This window comes from Natrix helvetica (assembly GCF_964273705.1).
Source record: "Natrix helvetica genome assembly, chromosome: 5".
NCBI lineage: Eukaryota > Metazoa > Chordata > Lepidosauria > Squamata > Natricidae > Natrix > Natrix helvetica.
The window spans coordinates 95,344,298-95,363,529 of record NC_138551.1 but is presented as its reverse complement, the minus strand read 5'-3'; positions in this window follow the sequence as shown (position 1 = coordinate 95,363,529).

Below are 19,232 nucleotides of genomic sequence, written 5' to 3'. Positions count from 1 at the left end.
CACAACAAATCTGGGTGCAAAAATCCAGATGACTAGAAGATGCAGAACATTCTAAACTATTGCTTCCACCTAGTGGCCATCTGTAGTTTTGCAGCCAGATCTTATGGTCTAAAGAGCAATTTGCTTGGTTTCAGGAATGTTCGTTTCAGCACTGCGTTAGTTTGTATATTTGTTGCAGTGGTGAAATCGAATTCCCTCCCCCAATGGTTCTGTGGGCGTGGCTTGGTGGGGGGATGTCATGTGACTGGGTGGGCATGGCCAACTTTTTTTTCACTTTCAGCTATTTTTTTTTAAGCTTTTCAAAGCACTTTCCCCTGCCGGTTCACCTCAACCTGCAGGAAAAAAATGCTTTAAAAAGCAGGGGAAAAAAGCTTCCAACGATCACAGCTGATTCGCGCAATCCTCAGAAGCTTATTTTTTACTACCAGTTTGAAGAACCAAGGACAATCATCCCTACTGGTTTGGCCGAACTGGGCCAAACCAGAAGGATTTTGCCCCTGATGTGAAGTATTAGTACTGCTTTATAAAGCCTTAGTAAGACCACACCTTGAATACTGCATCCAGTTTTGGTCACGACATTACAAAAAAGATGTTGAGACTTTGAGAAAAGTGCAGAAATGAGCCGGGAAATTGATTAAAGTCCTGGAGACTAAAATATATGCAGGATTTGGGTTTGGCTAGTGTATTCCAGGTTGGCAGCTCTGTGGTTTGAATCCCTAGCGCCGCATAACGAAGTGAGCTCCTGCTACTTGTCCCAGCTTCTGCCAACCTAGTAGTTCGAAAGCATGTAAAAATGCAAGTAGGAAAAATAGGAACCACCTTTGGTGGGAAGGTAACAGTATTCTGTGTGGCTTCGCCATTTAGCCATGCTGGCCACATGACCACAGAGACATCTTCCAAACAGCGAGGACACTTAACCAGTGGAAGAGCTTGCCTTCAGAAAGTGATGTCTGAAATGGTGTTGGGTCTCCTGCATGAACAGGGACTTGGACTAGAAGATCTCCGAGGTCTTGATTGATTGATTTATCAAGGCTAAGAGTTTTATACATGTTTGCCAATCAACATCCCCAAACCATGTTGATTCTTTTCTGGCGGTTCTGTCAAAACTTTGGTTGATTTAAGAGGCACTTGACATTATGAACTATTGCAGGCGCCAGGACATCTTGTCCCATACACACCCCATCCAAATAAACAGCTCTTTGTCTCCTCTGAGCACGTAAGAGCTCTTGCTTCTACCAAAGAGCTCTCAAAACACACTGCTAAAATCACAATTCTTTTTCATTTGAATGAATACAAAGGATTCATGGCACAAGGAACCTTCTTGCCAGTCATTTTCTCCGTTTCGGATTACTGCTACCCATTTTTTGTCCCTTGCCTCCATTCTTCAGGCCTATATATTGAACATATTTCCAAAAGTATATAACGCTCCTTTTTTCTTGCCTCGTGCGATATACCTGCTTATGCTGCATTTTGCATTATTTATTTTAAAACAATTACATATTTTCTTCAAAGGTAAAGAAAGTAAAGATAATCCACAATGTTTTTCTTTTTTTATGATAATGTATAATTCACTGAGTTCTACCACTGAAGAGGAATTTAAACTGCTATTTAAATCCTCATTCTAGCTTGAAGAGAAAGTTCTCTTTTTTTCCCCAAGCATTTTTCCAGATAGCTTTCTCAAGTATTTGCATGATTTTAAAACTATGCCAGCATTTTAGCCTAATGTTAATTAGCAATAGTAATAGCCCTTAGACTTATATACCCTTTTATAGTGCCTTACAACCCTCTCTAGGCAGTTTACGGAGTCAGCCTATTGCCCCCCCAACAATCTGGGTCCTCATTTTACTGACCTTGGAAGGATGGAAGGCTGAGTCAACCTTGAGGCCGATGAGATTTGAACTTCCGAATTGCAGGCAGCCAGCAGGCAGCAGAACCCTGCAGTACTGCACTCTAACCACGGCACCCCCATGGCTCATTAGAGCTATGTTATAATTTATGTATAATAATCCAGTGTTGACTGGGTATTTATTTACAGGGGGAAAACGTCCAGACCAAATGTAATTTCTAATGTTGGATTTTTCTCCTTGTGGAAAAGGAGCCCCCTTGTGGAGTACTGTGAAGCCATTACCATGGCAATTCCACTGCGCTATACAGTAGAAGCCATTTTAAAGCACAACAGGCTGTATCTTGATAGAACACACACCCTGAGCAGTGTTAGGGGTGTCTTGCCCCCCACAGTATTTTTCTCCAGGGAGTAAATGATCTGTGTGTCAAGTTTGGTTGAAATTACAATACAATACAATACAATAGTAGAGTTGGAAGGGACCTTGGAGGTCTTCTAGTCCAACCCCCTGCCTAGGCAGGAAACCCTATACCGTTTCAGACAAATAGCTATCCAACATCTTCTTAAAGACTTCCAGTGTTGGGGCATTCACAACTTCTGGAGGCAAGCTGTTCCACTGATTAATTGTTCTCACTGTCAGGAAATTCCTCCTCAGTTCTAAGTTGCTTCTCTCCTTGATTAGTTTCCACCCATTGCTTCTTGTTCTACCCTCAGGTGCTTTGGAGAATAGTTTGACTCCCTCTTCTTTGTGGCAACCTCTGAGATATTGGAATAATGCTATCATGTCTCCCCTAGTCCTTCTTTCTCTTAAGCTAAACATACCCAGTTCCTGCAACCGTTCTTCATATGTTTTAGTCTCCAGTCCCCTAATCATCTTTGTTGCTCTTCTCTGCACTCTTTCTAGAGTCTCCACATCTTTTTTACATCGTGGCGACCAGAACTGCAAATTGCTCGAGGGGTTCCAGAGTTATGCTGGAACATACACACACACACACACACACACACACACACAGAGAGAGAGAGAGAGAGAGAGAGAGAGAGAGAGAGAGAGAGAGAGAGAGAGAGAGATTTACAGACAGGCAGACAGACAGATTAGATTAGATTGTGCATAAAACTTCAAAGTGAAGTAACTTTTATTTTGACAAACCTACTTTTTAATGTCATATCTCTTGCTGTGAAAATCTGTTACTAGGACTTAAACCTCAATGAAAAAACAGACCTGACAGATATTTTACACACCTGGCCGAGAGAAGAGGGCACAGCTCCTTTTCCCCAATTTTATCTGTTGGGTTATTACTGTAGAAGGCCAGGTTAGAATAGAAAATTAAAATCCATAGAAATTCCATCTCTGGAATGATCTTTCTGAAACTGCTGTTGGGTTTTGTTGCATTTCTATTTAACCACTCACTACTTGAGATTTTGTTTTTGTTTTTTAAGATAACCCAAACACGGGACATGGTAAACAGAGGTTGTATTTAGCCGGTTCGGACCGGTTCAGGCCAATCATGAGCTCCAACGATCAGCTGGCCCTGCCCATCCGCCCCCACCCTATCCTGTCTTTTATTTCCTGCTTTCTAGCTCATCTCAATCACATGGCACAGCTGATTCCCCCCCCCCTCGCTGTTCTACTTAACGTTGCTGACTTGGAAGGTAAGCAGCTGAGCTTCTAAGTGCTCCACTTTCAGCACTGTGCGCAAGCGCTTTAGCCGCACACTCACCAAACTGGTTGTTAAACCGGCAGCATCCCGCCACTGATGGTAAAGATGTGACATGTGACCAAAAGGCGACCTCATAGCCATCTTCCAGTACCTGAAGGGCTGTCACGGGGAAGAGGGCAGGTCAATTTATTCCCCAAAGCACCTGAGGGCAGTGTTGGATCTGGGCAACGAGAGACAGACTGCGGACACGAAGTGACTTAACAGCTCTTTATTAGTAGTAGTGATCCAGCTTGCTCTGTGGTCGGAGGGTTCCCCTTTTATAGGGATCGGGTACGCCCCTCGACCAATCAGAGGGATACCTGTTTCCCGCTGTGGTAGCGGACCAGAGGGGAGACTTATCTCGGTATATGCTAATATCTAACACCCCTCCCCTCCTAGATGGAACGTTGCGGTATGTCACATAGTCTTTTAGGTATGTGGGTGTTTGTCTTGCTCGGGAGGAACGTCGTAGTTCGGGTTGGTTTGAAGTGGTTGCAGGATCGGGTGCTTTTCCTATTTCCCGTTCTGGAGGTCTTGTGCCTTCGTTGCTCGGGCGTTCAGGAGTCTGTTCGGCTGCGTTGTCTGGGGGTTTCTCTGCTTCGTGCGTGTTGTCGTGTCCCACGCTTGGCTCGCCGGCGTCGTCGTTTCCTATGATGGGGCTTTCGCGTGGCTGACTGTCTGTAGACAGGAAACTCTCGTCTTCGTTTCGCAGGTCGGAGTGTGCTAGGCGACCCCGAAGTTGATCGATGTGCCTTTTCCAGTTCCGCCCATCTTCTAGTTCCAGCAAATACGATCGTGGACCTGTGATGCCAATGACCTTTGCCGGCATCCATAATGTACCCCCTGCGTAGTTGTGGGCGTAAACTGAATCCCCTACTCTGAAAGACCGGATTTTGCTTGTAGAGTCTGGGGGAGCCGTGGCAGAGTAATTCGGGTGAAGCCGGTCCAGGTGAGACCGTAGGCGGCGACCCATGAGTAGTTCAGCGGGGCTCCTACCCGTTGTTGCGCTTGGGGTAATGTGCTGAATTAGGAGGTAATGGTCAATGCGTGTTTGCCAATCACCCGGACCCATCCTAGCGAGGGCCTCTTTTGCGAATCGCACCATTCTCTCCGCCTGCCCGTTTGATGCTGGATGGAATGGCGCGACGAGGGCATGCCGAATCCCCAACCCTGCTAAAAATGTTTCAAACTGCATGGCCGTGAATTGGGGCCCGTTATCGGATACTAGGAGATCTGGCAGGCCATGGGTGGCGAAAAGTCGCCGTAGAACCTTTATGACTGCCTCTGCCGTGGTTGAAGTCATTAGGACTACATCTAGCCATTTTGAGTATGCATCCACAACTATAAGGAAAGTCTGACCTTGGAATGGCCCTGCGAAGTCGATGTGTATTCGCGACCAGGGTGCTTTGGGTTTCTCCCATTCTGTGGCGGGCGCTTCCGGGGGTGCTGGTCTCGATTCCTGGCAGGGGTCGCAAGTGGCCACCCACTCCTCTATTTCTTTGTCCATGTTTGGCCACCACACGTAACTTCTTGCTAACACCTTCATTCTAACAATCCCCGGATGACCCATATGTAAAGCATCTAATACATTTTTACGTAAAGCATACGGAATAACAACTCGATCCCCCCACAACAAACATCCCTGTAGCACTGAGAGCTCGTCCCGTTTTGACCAAAACATTTTGAATTCCGGGCCCACATTTCCCTTTGGCCACCCCCTCCAAACCCAAGTTTGAACTTGTTTTATTAAATTGTCTTTAGAGGAGAACCTTGCAACATCGTAGGACGAAACCGGTCCCGAATCCAAACAGTCAATGAGCAATACCGGTACTTCTGGAGTGGGGTCTGGCAGAATGTCAGGTAATGGGCAACGGCTGAGTGCGTCTGCGTGTCCAAGAGTGGAGCCCGGTCGATGAATCAATTTGTATGAATACGCAGCCAGGAAAACAGTCCACCTGGTCATGCGAGGAGAAAGGGAGACCGGAGTGGGGCGGTTTCCCGCCAGAAGTCCCAACAGCGGTTTGTGATCTGTGATCAGTTCAAAATCGCGGCCGTAGAGGTATTCGTGGAAACGCTTTACTCCCGCTACGGCAGCCAGCGCTTCCCTGTCCATTTGGCTGTAATTCCTCTCGGCCGATGAAAGAGTTCTGGAGTAGAAGGCGATGGGTGCTTCTTTTCCGTCGGGCATCCTGTGGCTGAGGACTGCTCCAACTCCGAAAGGTGATGCGTCGCAGGTCAATACCAGCGGTAGGGTCTGGCTGTATTGAACAAGCAGTGAGTCAGTGGTGAGCAGGCGCTTTACCCTGGCGAAAGCTGCAGCTTCGGATCTTCCCCATTTCCATGGTGCGTTCCTCTGGAGTAGACGGTGTAGTGGCTCAGCAACGGTCGCTTTCTGCCTCAGAAAAACGCTGTAGAAGTTAAGTAATCCGAGGAAGGCCTGCAACTCGGTCTGATTTCGTGGTGTGGGGGCGTCCTGGATCGCCTTAATTTTCTTTGAAGTGGGGTGTATTCCCTGACCGATTCTATAACCCAGGAATTCTACGCTAGGCACGTTAATTTGGCATTTTTCTTTTTTAAGGCGGAGGCCCTTTTCTCTGATTCTGGCCAAAACAGATCTGACTCTTTTGTTTAATTGCTCCTCATTTGCAGCGGACACCAAGATGTCGTCAAAATAGGGGACGACTCCTGGTATCCCTTGCAAAAGTCGTTCCATGACGCTCTGGAACAATCCTGGGGCAATGCTTACGCCGAATTGTAGCCGGTTGCATTTGAATGCTCCTCTATGCGTCACTATCGTTTGGGCCTCCGCTGTGGCGCTATCCACTGGCAGTTGCTGGTAAGCTTGTGCCATGTCTAACTTTGCAAATACCTTTCCTGGCCCCAACGAGTGCAATAAGTGCTGTACTACAGGCACAGGATATGCGCTCTGTTGTAGCGCGACATTAATTGTGCATTTATAGTCCGCGCAGATGCGGACTGATCCGTCTGGTTTGACTGGGGTCACGATGGGCGTTTCCCAGCGCGCGTGATCTACCGGCTCAAGGATTCCTTGCTCCACTAACTTATCTATTTCTTTATCTATTTTTGGGCGGAGTGCAAAAGGCACTCGTCTCGGTTTAAGTCGGATTGGCGCCACTTTGGGGTCTAAATTGAATGATATTGGTTTACCCACATACTTACCAAGACCGGGGCTGAACACATCCTTGAACTCCTTAAAAATCTGTTCAGCGCTGCTGTTTCTCACGGCGTTGATTCCGGTGACTTCTAACCCCAGGGCTTCAAACCAATCAAGCCCCAGAAGGTTCTGCAATGGCGCGCTGGCGATGGTCACGGGCAGCTGGGCTTCGATGTCCTTGAAACGGATGTGGAATGTGCCTTGGCCCACAATGGGGACTTGGTTCCCCTGGTAGTCTCGTAGCAGGACGTCTGGAGCGTGTAGTTGGCTCTTTCTGAGGCTAGGGATAGCCTCTTTCATGGATGCCCATGAAATGATCGTCAGGGTCGATCCTGTGTCAACTTCTAGCTCGCAGGGTGAGCCCTCCAAGAGGACTGTGACTCTCAGCCTTTTTGGCCGCTTAGGGCGGACCTGATGTATTGTGGTGAGATACGTTCGCAACTCCTCTCTCTGGGTCAACTCTATCTCATCGTCCACATCCTGCAAATACTCTCATTGAGCGTCTTGATAGAACGCTCTTTCAGCTCTTTGTGTGTATTCTCTCTGGGAATACGCTCGCTCAACTCCTTGTGAGTAATCTCTCTGGGGATACGCTCGTTCAGCTCTTTGGAAATATTCTCTCTGGGTAAACACTTGTGGATTTCTCTCTGGGCGCCCTTTTTGATTTCGCCAAGCCCCTGGGTTAGGCTTCTGTTGGCGGTACATGGGTGGCTGCCGTGAGGCAGGGACTCCGCTCCGGCACACTCGTGCGATGTGCCCAAGTTTGTTGCAGTGCGAACAAACAACGTTCCTGAACCTACAAGTAGACCTGGGGTGATTCCCTCCGCAACTTGCGCAGGGCGGCAAGCGGGATCCGGGTCTCCCCCCAGGCCTCACGTGACTGCTCTGCATCAGGTGACTGTCCTCGAACTCGGGGTTCTCGAAGTCGGGGCTTGTGTCCTCGTAGTGAACTCTGGTTTGTCTTGGTGCTGGCTGGTTTACGTTGGCCCCTCGTTGTATGGTCACTGATGATTTCTCCGCTGACTCTGACGCTCTTGCTTCGTTTAACGCTGTCTGTAGGGTTAAATTCGGGTTTGCCAACAGCTTCTTTTGCAAGGAAATGTCTCTTAACCCACAGATGAGCTGCTCTAAGATGTGCTCTTCCAGATCTCTGTATTCGCAGTGAGTTGCTGCTTTTCGTAGGGCTGCAACATATTGATTGATGGATTCTCCCGCCTTCTGGGTCCTCATGTTGAATTCCTTGCGGCAGACATGGCGGGAAGGTTTTGGCGCGTAATGAGTTTGCAGAGTCTGTTGCAACGTCGTCCACGATACTGCCTGTATTGGAGTAGGCGCAGTGAGGTCTCTGGCCGTATTGAAGACTTCCTTTCCGCAGTAGCCGAGGAAGATGTTTTTCTTCCTCGCATCGGTGATCCCCGTGTATTCGTTCGCTTCGAGGAAACACTCGAAACGAATCATGAAAGCTTCCCATTCGTCGTTTGCTGGGTCGAAAGGAGCGGGGGGAGCATGCATCGCCATCTTCTCAGTTTGAATTTGCCGCGCTGCGGTGATCTGAGATGGCTGTCGGAATTACTGCCGAATTCCTGGGCTGGATCAAATCCGGAGATTCTGGAGGTAGCGTTCTTCGTCCTATCTGTCTCTCAATCCCACCTTCGTCGCCAATGTTGGATCTGGGCAACGAGAGACAGACTGCGGACACGAAGTGACTTAACAGCTCTTTATTAGTAGTAGTGATCCAGCTTGCTCTGTGGTCGGAGGGTTCCCCTTTTATAGGGATCGGGTACGCCCCTCGACCAATCAGAGGGATACCTGTTTCCCGCTGTGGTAGCGGACCAGAGGGGAGACTTATCTCGGTATATGCTAATATCTAACAGGCAGGATAAGAAGCAATGGATGGAAGCTCATTGAGGGAAGATCCAATCGGGAACTAAGAAGAAATATCCTGAAAATGAAAGCAATTAGTTAATGTAACAGCTGGCTTCCTAGAGTTGTGGATGTTCCATTACTGGTGGTTTTCAAGAAAATATTTGTCCGAAATGGAATAAGGCCTCCTGCCCTGAGCAGGGAGTGGGACTAGAAGACCTCCAGGGTTGATTCTGTGTTATTGTTCTGTGGAAGCAATAGAGTCCTTCTGTGAGAATGTTCAGCTCCAGCAATGATTCAAACTATTTTGGAACCATTTAAGAGTTCTTCATTTTAATGTGACATGGATTGTCTTTTCCCTTTAAAAGGTTGGCTTATATTCTACTTGTACTATATTCTGCAACCCAGCAAGACAGACACAGACTTCAGAGGATAATCAGAACTGCAGAAAAAGCAATTACCGCCAACCTGCCTTCCATTGAGGACCTGTACAATGCACGAGTCAAAAAGAGGACTGTGAAAATATCTACAGACCCCTCACATCCTGGACATAAATTGTTTCAACTCCCACCCTCAAAATGACTGCTATAGAGCTCTGCACACCAAGACAACTAGACAGAAGGACAGTATTTTCCTGAACGCCATCACTCTGCTAAACAAATAATTCCCTCAAGGCTGTCAAACTATTCACTAAGGCTGCATTACTATTACTATTAGCCTTCTTATCATTCCTATCACCCATCTCCTCCCACTTACGACTGCAGGACTGTAACTTTGTTGCTTGTATCCTTATGATTTATATTGATATTGACTGTTCCCCGATTGCTTATTTGTACCCTATGACTATCATTAAGTGTTGTACCTTACGATTCTTGATGAATGTATCTTGTCTTTTTATGTACACTGAGAGCATATGCACCAAAGACAAATTCCTTGTGTGTCCAATCACACATGGCCAATAAAGGATTCTAGTCTATTCTATTGTTGTATTACTTGAAGTCATTTGCTGGTAAACTATAGAATCCCCCAATCTATTCTTAGGGGATAGATCTCATATTCTTCCCTGCGCTTCCTTTCCACTTTCACCATTTTAGGAATTATACTGGAAACACAACTCAAACATTTACTGATTATTTCAACAATTGTCAATGGTGGGGATTATTCCTAATTAGCCAAAGGACAAAAGAACAAGGAGGGGGACCCAAAAAATCCTGGGGGTTTGGCCACCACTGATCATGTTGATATGCTACTATTTCATCAACTCATTCAATGCTGACCCCGCCTATCCTCATAAACCAGAGTCCCACCACCCCTGCAACTTCCCACTTTTTCTGGCCTGTGGATTTTATGAATGAAACTTTCTGACAGTCATGGATTTGGCAGGATCCTATTCATCGCATCGGGGAATGTGTGACCATCAGTGTTCATTAGTGACTTCTTCTCCTCATCTGAGAGCTCATTAACCTAAAGTGGCTCTTGTTTTAAAACCTCTAAGATAGTGGTTGAGGGGCGCAGAGGAGAGAGGGGGCCTGAGGGACCATTGTTCCATATGCCATTGCCCCCTGTGAGATTAAGTGCCCTTAGAAGCATGTGAGAGAAGCTAAAACAACTTTAATTAGTTATTTTGAAAGATTTTTTTCTCCCCCCCCTCCTCCCCCCTTTGGTACATATCAGCGAGGGCATTCTTTCTGTGGTGGTTTTCTGCATGAAGGCACTTCTTGTTATTAAGTTTAAATCTGGGTCTTTAGCCTTTGTTTCCCATCCCACAATAGAATGAGTTGGTGAAAAGCTGCTTCCTAAACTCCTGGAGATCTACAGAAAAGGAAAGTCAGAAGGGTGGAGAACTACTTTGGGGGTGGGAGTGTTGGATAAGTATGTCTGTGTGTGTGTGTGTGCGTGTGTGTGTACATAAGAGGAGGAGAGAGAGGGGGGAGGGAGAGGGAGAGAGAGAGAGAGAGAAGAATAGAGTAAAAACAGAGGATTATATGTTGGTTTGAGTACTGGTAGCTATGGTAATTATGGAAACAAGAGAGGTAAGATTGCACACAAATAAAGCAACCACTTTAAACTCAATGTAAATCTCTGTAAACTTGACTGTAAAAAATTGCAGATTTCTGTAATAGAATTATCAAAGTCTAGAATGCCCAACTTGATTCAGTTGTCTCAGCTATAAATTTTCACAGTTTTAGTCACAAATTGACTTCCGTCAGTGGTGGGATTCAATTTTTTTTACTACTGGTTCTGTGGGCATGGCGTGGTGGGCGTGGCAGGGGAAGGATACTATAAAATCCCCATTTCCTCCCAATCAGCTGGGACTCAGGAGGCAGAGAATAGATGGGGGGGGGGAGCAGTCAGAGGTGTTATTTACCAGTTCTCTGAAACTACTCAAAATTTCGGCTACCGGTTCTCCAGAACTGGTCAGAACCTGCTGAATACCACCTCTGACTTCCATGGACCTTATTTCAAACTTAAGTGAACAGTAAAGGGGACGTGCATAAGTGCATTAATGTGCCTAACATCCCTGTCATTGGGTTTTTATTCTCTTACTCTTGTTCTCGTTTTTGTTTGACAAATTCCAACAAATAAAATAAAATAAATAAATAGGGCAGTGAACCTAAAAATGTACTATTAAGAGGATGTTTTCGCAGCCTGCAGCTTACTCGGGAATCCCAAACGATGCTGATACTAAGTTGTCCATCTTTCCTTGCCAGCTGAGTGACCAAAGGATGCAATGAAAGTCCTATTCTATTCCTGATATGAATAATTTCAGGACTTGCTCTCTTCTACCAAATCAGTTATGATAAACAAGCCCAGTTAGTGTTTTATTCCTTCTCTTGTGAGAACAGGAAACTAAAGCCTCTTAAAGCTGAATAGTCATTTCATGGACAATTTCTATACAGTTTTCTTGGCAGCAATAGGGAGTTTATTCCGAATTGTAGTTCCCTGCATTATTCAGAGAATGGATGAGATAGGAAAATTCTATAATATATATATGATTATCTGAAGAAAAAAAACACAGCAGGAAAGTTTCCCCACATCGAAAAGCATTCAGAGCATATTTAATTTTTTTCTCATACCTTTATTTTTTAAAATAGGCCCTGAATTTATTGCTGTTTTCTTGCTGAAAGTGTTAAGAGATCTTCACTGAACAGCAGCAGCAATGAGAAAAGAAGTATTTGTATTTAGTAGTTTGTCAAACATGTACAAGATAACAGGTATAAGTATATACCTGGACATGAACAAAGGAAATGAGTACAAATAAATAGGGACAGTAGGACAGGGACGGTAGGCATGCTGGTGCGCTTATGCATGACCCCTTTACAGACCTCTTATGAATGGGGTGAGGTCCAGAGTAGACAGCTTAAGATTGAAGTTGTGGGGGTTTGAGGATGTAACAACGGAGTCAGGTAGAGCATTCCAGGCATTGACCACTCTGTTGCTGAAGTCGTATTTTCTGCAATCGAGTTTGGAGAGGCTTACCTTGAGTTTGCATTGATTGTTTGCCCATGTATTATTGAGGTTGAAGCTGAAGTAGTCCTTGACAGCTAGGACGTTGTAGCAGACAATTTTGTGTACTGTGCTTGGAACATACCACAAGTGGTGCAGTTCCAGATTGTCCAAGCCTAAAATTTCAAGTCTGGTGGCATAAGGTATTCTGTTGTGAATAGAGGATACTTCTGGACCCGCTCAATCGTATTAATGTCCCGTGTACTGTGTGGATTCCAGGCAGATGAATTGTATTCGAGAATTGGTCTGACACAAGTCAGCTTGTGTCCTGCACTATAAAACTGCCTTGAAGCTCTTGACTTTCTGATAGCAAGAATGGTCCCAGGTTTAGATACCAGCAGTTATAAATATGGGTAGTAATGGACAGGTAAAGAACATGAGCTAAATAATTTCCCTGTCTTTATCATGTAGAAAAATACCATACTATAGATAGCTAAGGGTAAATTGAGTCAGTTGATTCAGTCGGCAATATATGCAGGAACTTGCAAAACTATAAATGGATATATATGTATGTATGTATGCATGCATGCATGCATATGTATGTATGCATATGTATGTGTGTGTGTATGTGTGTATGTATGTATGTATGTATATATATATATGTATGTGTTATATTTGTACTATATTTGTACTATATTTGTAACACAAATACATGTATGTATGTGTGTGTGTGTGTGTATATATATATATATATATATATATATATATATATATATATATATATATATATATATATATATATATATATATATATATATATATATATATATATATATATATATATATATAAATTCCTTTTTGTTTAAAATCTTACACGATGATGCTGTTAAATCTTGGCTTACAATTTGTAAGCAGAAATAAAAAACAACACAGATCAAATGATTGAAAAAGCTCAATTTGTATTTCAGAATCCAAAAAGGCAGCTATATGGAATACTCAGTTGCACTTATCATAAGTCATCTGCTGGTAAAATAATGCTCAAAGATTTTCCAATCCAGATTACAAGGATATATGGAACGAGAACCTCAAGCTAAACTCATTGGAATCATACTGCAAGCATCTAATAGGTAATGACAAGATGGATCCAAAAAGACAATTGATTTGATCTTATTGATTACACTAAAGCTTTTGAGTACATAGACTACAGTAATTGGTCAACAGCATTTAAAAACTTGGGTGTACTGGACCATTCTATTTGTATATTGAAAAAAATGCATACTGATTGGGAATATGGAACAACTAGTTTGCTCCAAATTGGGAAAGATTGCATGAAAATTGCATATTGCCACCAATAACATTTGCAGGGATGTTAAACATTGTTATTGTGATCACACAGTCAAAACCCTGCCCTTTTTCTATCTATATCAATGTCGCACGTATGTACAAAGCATCTCATGATCTCAGCCTCATGGTGCCAACTGCCATCTTGGTTCTTCCGGCTCTCTGCTGTGGGCATCCCTTATCATCATATCTATTTGGTTCATAACTGGCTAGAAGAAAGAGAATTGAGAAGTTATTTACCAAAGCACCTGAACGCAGGACAAGAAGCAATGGGTGGAGGCTTGTAAGAGGAAGATCTATTTCCTTAATAATAATAATAATAATAATAATTTTATTTGATTAGCCGCAACCCTCTCCCGAAGGACTCGGGGCGGCGTACAATCAAAACGGATAAAAATACACATAAGACAAACATATATACAAAAAGAACAGAGACATATACATATGTGCATGGAGGAGAATTGACTTATAAGTGAAAGACAATTAAAAATACAATTTAAAATCCCCTTAAATAAAATTACTAAATTAAAAAACCCATCAGGAGCGTTACGAAGATATGGTTGAGCCAGGCCAGCTATTTGGAAAAGGTGGGTCTTGAGCTTGACACGGAAGGAGCGGAGGTCAGTAGTGGTCCTAATATCCGGGGGGAGGTCATTCCACAGGGCTGGGCCCGCCACAGAGAAGGCTCTGCTCCTAGGCGCCGCCCCATGGCACTGTCTGGTGGACGGCACCTGGAGAAGTCCCTCTCTGTGCGAGCGGATGGGTCGTAGGGATGTATGGGGCAGAATACGATCCCGCAGGTAACTAGGTCCTGAGCCATGGAGCGCTTTAAAGATCGTAATCAAGACCTTGAAACGCACTCGATAGACCACAGGAAGCCAGTGCAGCTCGCGCAGGAGAGGTGTCACATGGGAGTACTTAGTACTCCCCATAATCACCCGTGCGGCCGCATTCTGGACCAACTGCAGTCTCCGAGTGCATTTCAAGGGAAGCCCCATGTAGAGAGCGTTACAGTAGTCCAGGCGAGACGTCACCAGCGCATGGGTGAATGTGCATAAGGCGTCCCAGTCCAATAGGGGGCGCAATTGGCGCACCAGGCGAACCTGGTGGAATGCCCCCCTGGCCACGGCTGTCACATGTTCATCCATGGACAGCCTGGCATCCAGGAGGAAGCCCAAATTGCGCGCCCGCTCCACGGGGGCGAGTTGAATGCCCCCAATGGCCAGAGATGGAATTATCTGGTTGAACCGGGGGGCCGGAACCCACAGCCACTCCGTCTTGGAAGGGTTGAGCCTGAGTCGGTTGTCATCCATCCAGACCCGTACGGCTTCCACACACCGGGACATCACTTCGACGGCCTCGTTGGGGTGGTTCAGGGTGGAAATGTACAGCTGAGTATCATCAGCGTACAGATGATATCCCACCCCGAAACCACGGATGATCTCACCCAGCGGCTTCATGTATGTGTTGAACAGGAGTGGCGAGAGGACCGACCCCTGTGGCACCCCACAAGTAAGGGGGCTTAGGGTCGACCTCTGCTCCCCTGCCAACACACGTTGCGTCCGGCCGGAGAGGTAGGAGCCGAACCACCGCAAAACGGTGCCCCAGACCCCCAACCCCTCCAGTTGGTGCAACAGGATACCATGGTCGATGGTATCAAAATAATAATAATAATAATAATAATAATATTTAATGCTTCTAGACCGCCCCCTCTCCCGAAAGGGACTCGGGGCGGTGTACAGTTCATACAAAATATAACAAGATACAATAAAATTAAATATGTACAGTTGACAATTGACATGGAGGAGGTTAAAAAGCAGTTAAAAGAACTGTACAAAGCCGATATAAAATAAATTCAAACCCCTAAAAACAAATACAGTAAATTAAAAAACCCCAAAATAACCAGATATAATACATTTGCCAGGAGGGACAGTTGAATTATGCCAGGCCTGCTAATCGGAACAGGTGGGTCTTCAGTTTTTGCCGGAAGGAGCGGAGGTCAGAAGAGGTTCTAATGTCGGGGGGGAGGTCATTCCAGAGGGTTGGGCCCATCACAGAGAAGGCCCTACTCCTCGGTGTCGCCCGCTGGCATTGCCTAGTGGACGGCACCAGGAGAAGTCCCTCCCTGTGTGAGCGTATTGGCCGCAGGGATGTATGTGGGAGGATGCGATCCCGCAAGTAACTAGGTCCCGTGCCATGGAGCGCTTTAAAGATGGTAATCAGCACCTTGAAACGCACCCGGAAAACCACAGGCAGCCAGTGCAGCTCGCGCAGGAGAGGTGTTACGTGGGAGTACCTCGTACTCCCCATCACAGCCTGCGCGGCTGCGTTCTGAACTAACTGCAGTCTCCGGGCGCGTCCCAAGGGCAGCCCCATGTAGAGAGCGTTGCAGTAATCCAGGCGGGAGTAAGCCGCCGAGAGGTCTAATAGGACCAGGATAGAGGAACAACCCCTACCTCTGGCCCTCCAGAGATCATCTACCAACTCGACCAAGGCCGTCTCTGTGCTGTGCCCAGGGCGAAAGCCGGACTGGCGCGGGTCTAGATAATCATTCTCCTCCAGATGTCGTGGAAATTGAGAAGCCACCACACTCTCTACAACCTTCGCCAAAAAGGGAAGGTTGGAGACAGGACGATAATTGGCCAGCTCCGTAGGGTCCAGGGAAGGCTTCTTGAGCAAGGGTCTCACCACCACCTCTTTCAAGGCGGCCGGGAGAGACCCCTCACCCAACGAAGCGTTCACTAGGCCCAGGAGCCAGTCGCGTGTAACCTCCCAGGAAGCCAGTACAAGCCAGGAGGGACACGGGTCCAGCAAACATGTGGTAGGTCGCAGTTGCCCACGCAATCTGTCCAAATCCTCGATGACAACCAAGTCAAACTCCTCCCAAAAAGGTTTCTCAAGACTCGCCACTGGCGTCTCGACTGGGCCAGTGAAGGGGACCCAATCCTTCCGGATTTGAGCGACTTTATCCAGCAGATATTTCCCAAACTCCTCTGCCCTACCCTGTAGAGGGGCCTCCCGCGGCCTCTGAAACAGAAGGGAGCGGGACACCCGAAACAGGGCGGCAGGGTGGTTCTCTGCGGATGCAATGAGAGCGGCACAATATTGACATTTGGCCGTTCTCAATGCCACTAGGTACGTCCTTAAATGGGCTGGTACCTGTGCTCGGTCAAATTCGGATCGGGAGGATCTCCAACGACTCTCTAGGCATCTCTTGCAGCGCTTCATCACCCTTAGCTCCTCGGTGAACCAAGGAGCCAGGGTGGATCGTTGCCGCCGGAGAGGCCGCAAAGGCGCCACCCGGTTCAAGGCCCCGGTAGTCGCATTATTCCACGCGGCCACCAGGTCCTCTACCCGAGAGCGGGTCAGGGCTGCAGGAGGTGGCCCAAGCTCCGTCTGGAACCTGTCTGGTTCCATCAAGTGCCTGGGGCGGAACCATCTAGTGTTTTCCGGTTCCGCCTCCCCGCAGCGAGGGGTAGCACCAGGGAAGTCAAGTCGGAGGAGTGAGTGATCTGACCATGACAGAGGAGTGATGGTTAAATTCACTCCTCCCAGATCACTCAACCACTGGCGAGAGACAAAAACAAGGTCCAAGGTGTGACCTCCCTCGTGTGTCGGGCCCTGAATCATTTGAGTCAGGTCCATGGCTATCATGGAAGCCATGAACTCCCGAACCCCCTCTGATGCTTCTCCCACCGACGGCAGGTTAATATCCCCCATCACTAAAAGTTTGGAGCTTGTTAAAGACAGATCCATTTCTTTGATTCATTAGTAACTGAATTTAAATATGCTTGGAATAAACACATGTCCATCCAACAAAAATTAAAATAAAATAAAAATATAAAAACAATAACTGTAAAATAATAAATAAATTAAAAAGAAAACAGACAAATAAACTCAGAAGAGCAGACATAGTGGATCCCTAGGCCTTTTTTTTCTGTCAGTTTTCTACATTTTGATGTTTCTATTCAACCTGAAACTAAAGCGAAACTTCCTGACAACAAGGAGGAGAACAACACTGATTAAAATGGACAGCTTGTCTCCCAGAATTGTGGGTGCTCCATTAATTGGACAACCACTTGTCTAGTGGTTTCCTGCCTTGGGTAGGGGTTGGACTAGAAAGCCTCTGAGGTCTTTTCCAGGCCTATGATTCTATTCTATCAACCCCAGTGCCAACCTAATGCAAATAAGCTGGGTTCATAAAACACAGTAAGCCACACTCCTCCCCCCAAAAACCCACAGTGAATTAAAGCTTAACACTAAGCAAGTTTAGCACGGCTGTACAAGCCCTTTTGCTGACTCCTTGGCTGGATTAAATCAGTTTGTGTGAATACACAGCCTTTGTGTGGATGCCTTCAAACATTTGAGCCCATTATCTGCAGTCAGTAGTCACAGATCTTGTCCCCTTTTAGAGATCTGGAGGCTAAAACATATTTGGAGGGTGCAGGAATTGGGTATGTCTAGATTAATGAAAAGAAGGACTAGGGGGGACATGGTACCAGTGTTCCAATATTTGAGGTGCTGCCACAAAGAAGAGAGAGTCAAACTATTTTCCAAAGCACCAGAAGGCAGAACAAGAAGGAACGGATGGAAACTCATCAAGGAGAGAAGCAATCTAGAACTAAGGATAAGTTTTCTAGGCAGTTAGAACAATTAATCAGTGGAAAAACTTGCCTCCAGAAGTTGTAAATGCTCCAACACTGGACGTTTTTAAGGAGAAATTGAACAGCCATTTGTCTGAAATGATATAGGGTTTCCTGCTTGAGCAGGGGGGTTGGACTACAAGACCTCCAAGGTCCCTTCCAGCTGTGTTATTCTATTACTCTGTTAAGCAGAAATGAGATTAAAATAATAGCAGGTTTTATCTTCTTGGACTTAATATCCACAGGAATAGTAACTAAGCCAAGAGATAAAGCGATATTTGCCACTTAGAAGGAAGACTATGACAAATATTAAAGCTCAGAGATAGTACATTGACAACAAAGCAGGGGTGAAATCCAGCAGGTTCTGACAGGTTCTGGAGAACCAGTAGTGGAAAGTTTGAGTAGTTCGGAAAACCGGTAAATGCGACCTCTGGCTGGCCCCCGAGTCAGGTGGGAATGGAGATTTTGCAATATCCTTCCCCTGGAATGGAGATTTTGCAGTATCCTTCAGCTGCCACGCCTATCAAGACACGCCCACCAAGCCACACCACACCCACCAAGCCACGCCCACAGAACCAGTAGTACAAATTTTTGAATTTCACCACTGGTGGTTAGTGATCAAGCTAGGTGGAAATTGGAAGTGGTTCTTGTTCCAGTGCTTTTTTGCCTTGGTTAATCTGTTCTTTTGTTTAGATAAGGAAAACATCTCTGAAATAATAACCCAATGGGTTAGATGTTATCTAGTTTTTAAAAATTGAAAATATATTTCTGTAGGCAGCGGGAAAAAGAAAATTCACAGACGGCAAAATCAAGGTTATATTGGACACAACCTATTTTGCATATAATAAATATATGTCCTGCACCACCTTAAGAAGCATTTTAATTCTCCCTTCCAAGTCAAAAAAGTTTTACAATTTTGAGCTATATCATCAAATCTTGCACCCTATCTTTACAAGTCATTGGGAATATGATACCCAATGTGATGCATCACTTAACTGAAGGACAGGTGATAATAGTCAAATGATTAAACACGTCTACTGCATTCTGTACCAAATGCTTCATATCTGGGACAACATTTATTTCAATTCCTATTCATGTACGAGATCCCAAAATAGTTGTGGGTTGTTGTTGTTTTTTTGTATTATTGTATTGAAGGTTTTAAAAAATCTAAATATATAGATTTATTTATTTATTTAATAAAGAGTACTTTAGATGACTCCACC